The sequence below is a fragment of the Halichoeres trimaculatus genome, unplaced genomic scaffold, assembly GCF_033239565.1.
Source record: "Halichoeres trimaculatus isolate MK-OKI-2021-1 unplaced genomic scaffold, fHalTri1.1 fHalTri1_scaffold_19, whole genome shotgun sequence".
NCBI lineage: Eukaryota > Metazoa > Chordata > Actinopteri > Labriformes > Labridae > Halichoeres > Halichoeres trimaculatus.
Window position 1 is genome coordinate 12,510,281 of NW_027437197.1, and position 9,353 is coordinate 12,519,633.

Genomic DNA, 9,353 nt, shown 5'->3' on the forward strand with positions numbered 1-9,353 from the left:
TAACCTTCTCCTTTTTTCTTAAATAAAAACTAGTTGGCAAAGCAAAAATTAATAAAACAGGGGGTAAGGTGCTTCTTTATGCTTTGTACTGTCCTGCTGGTACCACTGTTTTTTTTTTCTTAAAAACATATGAATTAGCACTGGCTTGAAAATGAGCATAATTAGTATGGGTGGGACAAAAAAACAAAAATTGGTATTTCAGGATTTTTTTTGTTTGACAATGTCAAAATTGGGATTCTTTGTCAAAAACTAGATTCTTTTTTTAAATCCAAATTCATCTTTCCGGTCTTTGTTTATAAACTGGATTGGAAAAAAAGTTACCATTTTTTTCCAGCAGAGGGTGAAATGTTTCTCTCTGACTCACGTGATGTGCATTTTATGAGAAAATATGCCCCCCTGATACAGTCTGTAGACATTATCATCATCATATAACTTTTTCACATGGTCTGTTGTTAAAAAAAATAAACTATAAATCGCAAGAATCGTAAAGATTGAAGATTTGCAATTCAAATCGAATTGGCACTGAAAAAGTCTTCATCGAATCAAATTGTGAGAATAGCGTATCGTCCCCGCTCTATAAATTAGTATGGACATCCAGCATTGTTACTTGGGAGGCATAATCACCCCCTTTATTTAAAAGAAATAAAAAAGTTCAAAGGAAAAAAAGACCACACCTGCCTTTTTTGGGTATTCATGAAATATGTTTGAAATATTTGAAAATGCAGCTCCCCTTCTTGAAAGAGAAAAACACATAACATCAATGACTAACGTTTTTTTTTGTTGTCACCTACTTAGGGGCAGATGAAGAGTTTGAAGACAGCTGCCTCAGGAGGCAGAGCTGTAAATCCATTTGATCAGTATGAGGTGCTGTAGTGTCTGTAACTGTCTTCAAAGAGGCCTAGTGGGAAAGTACGATGGGAGAATATACAGTGCTGAAAGGATACATTAAAACTTACAACGATCTGTGATATCTTTAGACACACACACTCAAATATCACCATTCCCTCCTGTGACGCCTAACTTCCTCTGATCCTGCTTGCATCCCCTGGGGGTTCGACAGCCCTGTGCATTATGGTCTGTCATTAGCAGATAAATAGCAGTGATGATGTCATCTGCCTGTTTGTTTACAGGGGGTGAGGGGAAGATGAGGGGAGGGAGAGAAGGAAGAGGGAGGGAGCATGTGACGAAGTGTTGGGAAAGACATGGGGTCTTTCTCAGTGTCAATATACCTGGGCTCTTTTTGACAATAACTTGCAAAAAGCTTCTTTCATGTCAAAGTGCAAACAGATTTTTATAAATTGTCAATGCATGAAGAACAGCACATGACTGGGCTTGAAGCTGTTCATTGACAGAAGCAGGAAGTATGGGAAGTTATGCACTGACATAAGGGTTGGCATTTTCAGCAGTTTCCACAGTTCAGATTTTCAGCTGCCTTGTAAAGGATTGGCCAAAACCCAATACTAGTTTATGGTTCTTACTCAATACATTTGGCCCATAAAATTATCAAATATTTGTTTGGAGAGGTTACATGTGTACAGATAATTTTACCCAGTATGTCACTACTTGATGAATGTAATTGTTTTTTAATGTGGATTAAAATGCATACTAATGTATCTGCATGCTTGAAAATAAAGGCAGCCGAGTATGGAGGTGGTTTACTGGGTGGTTTGGGAAAAAGTCCAAGAGACACTTAATGGCTCAAGTAGAAAAGAGAATGTTACAGGAAGCATTCATAAACCTTGAATAAGCAAACTGAAGCTACTTTTCTGCCTGGTTTGTTTAGCCTGCAGTAAGTAACATTCATATACAATCAAACACTCACATTTCGCTCTCACTGAGTGTTTGCTTTCAGAGCTGAGCTGCTTAGTCTGTGGATGAGCGTTTCAATTAAATGCAGCTTACATCTGTGTATTATTCCTCAAAGTTCTGATCTATCAGGACTGCACTGGTTAGGTTCTCTAATGTGTTTTATGTTTCTCTGAAAAAACTTTTCTTGTTCAGAATCAGTGAAATACACATGTATCCACAACAACTGATAAAACCAGGTGTGCTCCATCACATGGGTACCTTTGATTGACTGGCCCTAAAAAGGCAACCAGGACACCACAAAAATGATTGACTTGTTCTTCTGATTTTAACTTACGTTGTATTTTACTATTTATGTCTTTTTGAACACTGAAAGAGTTGGAAAATATTCATCTCACTAATAATTTTCCATGGCTCACATTCCTAATGTAAACTTATTTTCAGACCTTGTCACACATTAAGTCCTAAAGATTTTGAGCATAGACTATAAAAAAAAATAGATGTCATCTTGCTCAGCTTGAAGCGAGGTCGCCACAAAAACTGCTCCCCCTGGTGACAGGCTGCAGTATTGGTCAAAAAATCCAACTCTCCAGCCACTCCAGATGGGCTGTGGTCAAACTTTAAAAAATCTATACCTCATAGAAATGTTTCTCATGTCTGATTGTTATGGTGATTTGAAGATACCATCTGGCTGCCTTGTATTCAAGTCCTCTTTTTTTCTGAAAAGTTTCATTTCATTAGTTATCCAAGGTTAAAAACAAAGTTTTAGGTCACGTTTAACGATGGTCGACAGCTGCCGTTCTTGTGTATTTTTTTTCCAGGATTGTAAAAAACATCAGGAGGTAAAGTCAAGAAGTGATTAGAGTCTGGAAAGAAAAAAAAAAATTTTTTTTTGTTGACCAGCTCCACTCAGATTCTCCCAGAATCCCTCACAGTCTCTACTGCTCAGATTCTGGCTGCACAACTGCTTCAATGGCTGCGCCTGTGACGGGGGAATTTTGGCTAAATGGGGAGCTCATAATGATAATGCGCATTGAGATATACAAATTTTAAAATGAATTTAAGTCATTACCGTACTCTGATGATACTGATAATATACTGTTGAACCATTTCTCAATGATGAGGCAAAGATAAATAAAAGCTAAGCCACCAGATGACACTTGGTTTCAAGCCACCTTTCATCCCAAAGCCAAAAGTCAATCAAACTCTGTTTCTCCCAATGAATGCAAACTTGTGTTAACAACTTATTTGTCTGATGTTTCCCAACAATGAAAGAGCAGGGTGATAGAATCAACTGTTGCCAATACTCATAACAATGTGAGCCTCAGAACGTTCAGCCATCATTAAATAAAAAACCCTTGAGTCATGATTTCCATGGTTGAAAACAAAACACAAGTCTTCCGTCCCATGACAACAACACTGGAAGTGGTCTCTGAGGTGTACATGACACACTGAAAAGTTCCACGTGAATCTGAAACAATTCATTGGTTGTGGATCTGAATCACTCATATCTGTGGTGTTCTGGAGCGAAGAGCTGTGGAGGTGGTGAGGGGCCATGTTGTTCTCACGCTCTGTGGGGCTCTCTTGTGATGTTCCTGCATGTCTCCAAAGCAAAGGACTGTGGGTAAGGTCACATAGAGGGGGCAGCGTTGGAGTCTCCAGGGGTGAAATTTGCTCCCAAATGTTTGTATTCGTCATCTTCTTAGCTTATTAGTTTGAACAGAGTTTACGTTATCTAACATCCACAGCATCAGCAACACAACCATCAAATGATCAAAACCCAGCATCTGGGACAGTGTGTCGACAGTAACTGCCCTTTGAGCTACTGTAAAGATGAATGATAACAGGACAATGACTTTGCCTGTCTGCTGCTAAGTTTTTTATGCTACGTTTCGAACCAGCTCTGAACAGTTGAGATGTTTCTGAAGATATGCAGCTCCAACTTATCCAGCTCAGAGAAGTGTGGAGTCTGACCCTTTAATCACTCCATCTTTCCTCACACTGTGACCTCATCTCCCCGGAGGAGGGGAGGCCAGAGGAAGAAGAAAAAGAAGGCAGGGGGAAGGGAAACAGAAGAGAGGCTGAGAGGGAATGCAACTTCGGATGCATCTTTATGTTTGACATTAGTTTTCATAAGGCAAGCAAATAAATCCAGGTTTGTGAGTCTAATGTAAGTCCACTGAGTCTTGACTGGGTAAGGTGAATAACGTAAAATAAACAACATAAATGTATCGTCTAAACTTTACTTTGCTTTACCGGTACAAAACTGAAAACAAAACTTGTGGTTTCAATCTTCTGAGACCTCGTGTCCTTGCATAGGAACAGTTTGACTTTTTTCTAGCATAATACTCGATCTTGTTATATGGTAACTAAAATCAAATGTCTCCATGTGGGGACACCTTTTTTTTGGAAGCGTGACAAGGTTCAGGTCAGCTCGTATCTTTAGTTGAAGACAGGGTCAACTCTATCATGTAACTTAGCTAATTTTTATGAACGGCAAACAAAGCACTATTCTCTGTGTATTTGGTAGAGTAAGAGAAAGCTCTCTCCTCTTGGTCTGTTTGTTGTATTTTTTTCATCTGTTCTTTGACATCTCTGCATTTAGAGTAGATCATTACTCAGTATGGCTCATTTGTTGGCCATGGACACTAACTGGTTATGTCTTCAGTGATAGTTTACTATTTGTGTTTGTCTGTAGATCCTACATGTAACCATGGCCGCAGCTGTTTACAGTCTGTAGCATGTCAATGCTAACTGGTACAAGGCCTGATGTTTTCCCACACGGTGAGAAGGAGTGGTGTGAGGACGATGTGCTGGTTCTCTGGTGTGAGCTCAGACGACATCGACCTGACCTTTCATCCATCGTTACTGGGAACATAAGATCTATCTCCAATAAGGTGGAGAAGCTTGCCGTGCTAACCCAGCAACAGAGGGAATACCAGAAGGCAGAGTAGCATCATGCTATCCACAGATGTGGCTAACGGAGCTAACATGGGACGTGAACACCACATTGGAAGAACTTCACCTGCTGTGAGCAGACAGGATCCAGGAGATAGGGACTGAACAGACTGCTGAAGAAGCTCAGTCCTGGACCCTGTGGAGGTGGAGGCTGGCTGACTGGAGAATGATGGACAAGCTGTCATCATCTGTTTTCTTATGGACTCTTTTTGCACTTTCTATACACTTTCCCACTTCTATTTTCTTGATAGCTGCTGTGACTCCTGAATTTTCCCCTGGGGATTAATAAAGTGTTTGATATGCTTTGTTTAGAAGTCAGGCATTACTTTGTAGTTGTTTGTTTTTTTGTATTAACATGGCACATGTGGGGTGGAGTAATTCGAGTCATTTAAAAAATGATGAAAAACAGCATGAAAGTAAAAAAGGAAAGACTAGAGTTAGAGGAGAGGAGCATACTAATCTAAAAATTATATAAAGACCATCAGATTATTGAATTCATGTGACTTCATGATACAAACAACAGTTAGGAAGGAGAATGAACTGAAGTCAGAGGTGAAGGCCGGCCAGATCATAGACTGTCAGAGTAACAGGGTTTAGGAAGAAAAAGCTGGGTGAAATTGTGCAGCAGCTGTAGAGATGTTGCAGCTGTGACCTCTTTCTCCACCCCTGTCCCTTTTTCTCATGATGATCTTTGTGAATGTGTTGTGTAATCTAACAAAGTTACAGTATGATTTCCACATATCAGCATAAAACTTTACTAGCTCTGCCCATATTTCATAACTTCCCACTCTCCTGCATTCCCTCTTTGTTTCAAGATGTTTGGGATTATTCATATCTCCCAGAGCACTGAAATTCTCAAGAAGCTTCAACTAATCTCTTTTGATCGCTTTTCCTTTCAACTTTCAGTTTGGCATTGCTTTTTCTCTCACTTGTTTGTCTCTTTTTTAAACTTCCCCTGTCCTCTCACTTTTGTTACAGTTCATGATCTTTTGAAAACGCACTTTTTCAAGACCCAGGTCTGACTTGAATCTGAATCCACAAAATCCAAAATGTAAACGTCAATGAGGACTTAAGACAAATTCTTACAAAAGTCACAAAATCTGACCTTGTTCCTGATACACAACAATAACCTTATGACTTCTCTGCATCATTACACTGAAAGGACAAGGTATAAGAAGTCATTTGTGTGTAAAGGGTCAAAGCTGAAGTGGTTGTTGTCTCCACAGACACTGTTACCAAACTGTAAACTGGAAATGATGGTTCCTAACTGTCAGTGAGACCCTCCTGTGTGATTGGCTTTTAACGACACCATACCACTTAAAAACAGATTTTATAACCATATGAAGGTTTGCATATTTGCATGTGAGACCACAACAGCCCAGTTAGCTTGCACAATAACCAGACCATGGCTGTAACCAGGGACGTCTGGCTTCACCATTATTCATCCCAGCATTGCAGTAGCAGAAGTCATTAAGACAAAGGCAACCACAGGGGAAATGAGCTCAGTTTGGTGTAGTCATGAGAGGATGATAAAAAGATACAAAACTGTGGTGAAAACATGATTAACTTTTATGTTAAAAAGCAAAATAACTGTACTTTTGGCACAAATGTCAGACATAAACTTTAAAAGATGAATGGAATAAAAAGCCCATAAAGACGCCCCCACCCAGGGAATTATTCAATCTTTTGGGTGGTGCCTTTAGTTGGCTTAAGTGCAGTGGATAACTATGGTTTGATGAAATTTATCTCCCTGCTTATGATTGATATCATGATGATGATAATGATGATGATGATTATGTCATTGTAACAGCATGAGGCAGTCACATGTTTCTCTCTTCTCTTCTACGAGGCCTAAAAATGATCTGGAAAGAAAGAAACTGCATTTTTCTGCCATCATGATCTCTCTGTCCCAAGTTCAACACAGAAACATGTGAGTGTCAAAGCCTCCACGGAAAGTGAGACATGCACACTGTCAGTAGTATATCACATGACCTTTAACCTCCTCACCTCAACATGACATCGCCATTCAACAAACATGTCCTTATATAGGTGAATGTATCCTGAGAGCTTGAGGAATGGAGAGCAAGACCTCAGAGTGAGGCCAAGTATCACAGGGTTGTAAGTTGTATATGCGCAGTTAGATAGACAAGCAGATTGCATTTACACTGATCTCCTCAAGTGAAAACATATGTGCAGCTTTGCTGTCCAGAGGGGGTGCACACTCATTCCTAGAGCTTGCAACATTTCTCAAAAAACTATCCACACAAAAGCTACAGTCAGATCGACCTGCACGTACATCCTTTTAAATAAAATGACTCATCAATGGTCTGTCCACATGCCAGCTAACAGACTCCCGTGTACAGGACAATTTGCAACAGATGGGTCCTTAGATTTCCTGCCTCACAATAAATGACCCAAACAGTCCTGCAGAGGCTGGACTTCCTTGGCAGCATCGCTCGATTGCCTTGATTCAGCAGTTAAGTGATGAGATGAGTCATCTGATTTACAGCTGGAACAGTTGATCTCATCTCAGAGGAAAAAAATTCAAAGGCTAACAATTACCATCATATTTATAGATCAACAAATCAGTCTGAAAGTATCGTTTTAGAATAAAACAGTACTTCAGATTTTAAGAATTTGTGTGAATCAGTTGCCTTTTTCGGTGCTATCTGGATTTTTTTCTTGTTTTCTGTGAAATTCTGAAATCGGGGCTTTGAGGAGTTTGAAAGTGATCTTGAAAAAGGCTCCCTTCTAGATATATGCCTGATCGTAATCCACACTTTGAAATGAGATTATCAGCGCCAATATTGCTGGTTACAGGTTATATTACACTGCTACGTCTTAGCTTCCAGTTCGGGTCGACCAGGACCCGATTGCTTTAGGGCACATCTAGATCTCTATGACAACACCACACCAGCTGATAAAGTTTAGTATTGGGAAAATATGAAACACAGAGATTTGTGTTATTCTCTGCCAAAAAAAATTCTGTGATTATTTTTTTAGTGATAGTGGACACAGGAGCCTAACTGTCAGACAGAAAAGAACAGAGGAGCAGAAGAAAGCTAAACGGGAGAGTGATACAGTCTGAGCTAAAAGCTAATTAGCCTTTAGCTTGGGCTGTATCACTTTATAACACAGGGGCTAAGCTGTTTGTGATAATGTCTGGCTGCGCTATAGATCAACAGCTATAGAACTATTTACAAACTGACAGTGTTAACTTCTTTTCATGTTAGCCTACAGATACGTCTGAGCAGCGGGCTGATGATGTTGCTAACATATAGCCGGCTGCTAAAAGGGGTCCTTGAAGTCACATTTCAAACCGTAGCGCTACAAAACTGTACTGATAAATACCTTACCTCAGCATTTTGTATCCAGTAAAAAGTTGTCTTGAACAAAGAAAATGTGTTTTGATCCAATCTCCATTTAATTCCAAAACAAACGCCTCACTAAAAGTAATTTGCGACAGTGTGCAGAGACTCTAGGCCAAAAGGTGGTGACAGAGTGCCGTTAAAACAGATCCTCAGATCATTCAGAAACGTATTCATATTTAACAGAGCTTAAAGAGCTTTTTTTTGGAGGGAGGGGGTGTAACCTGTTAGCCTCTTAGCAATATAGCATGAGTTTATTTAAAAAGCACTTAATCTGCTTTCCCTACAGGACTATCAGGGTGTTTCAGGTTTTTCTGAGGTATGGTTCAAAGGTATACCGCAGATAAAGTGAGTATGAATCATTTTTAAGTTCCTGAATCATCAATAGGTGGGCAATTTCACGTAAAAATGACTGATGCATGTGTGTACTACAAGATTACAGGCTACCAGAGCAACTGTACATATCTGTGGAGTAATTCAGAGACCCGCTATGAGTGAGCGTCTCACCCTAAAAGGTGTCTAGACATGACTGAAGATACAGGAGGACGTTAGCTCTTGAGAGGGGTTGGAGTAGATTGCAAAATACTGTCTGCCTCTGTATACCACTTTCTTCAACGTCTCAAAGTAGAAAAATAAACAATCAGGCTCCAACTCTTAAAAGTTTTCATTTATCTTTAGTGATGGACAAAAAGGGTCACTTATTTAAAAAACAATCACAAAAAGAAAGAAGCAACAGCAGAAAGGACACAGTCTGATGCTCCTGTTGTGTTGAAGACCAAAACTGAACAACTGATGATGAACCAAGGAGACTCAATGTGAAATATTCCCAAGAAAATAATCCACCAAGGAGAAAGGACAGAGAAAATTTCAGGGAGAGAAGAAGAGCAGGATGCCAAAAGAAGATTGACCTCTTGACTCACACATTTCAGGAGTTAGCTTCTCCAGCTGATGTATCAGTTCAATAAAACCATGGACATATAAACGCTTTCCAGACATTGAAACCTTGAGCTACTGGAGACTTTCCAGACACTGACGCCACTGACCTAATTCCTGCAGATCTCTCACAGGGCTGCATGAAATCTATAGGCCAGTAGAGTGCATAGTGTCAACCTCCTTCAGCAAGCTAGTGCTGCTACAATGTGATGCTAACACTTAATGACAATTTATCCCAGAGCCCACATGTTTTAAAGGCTGCTTTGACATTTTGTTTTGTTAAAATAA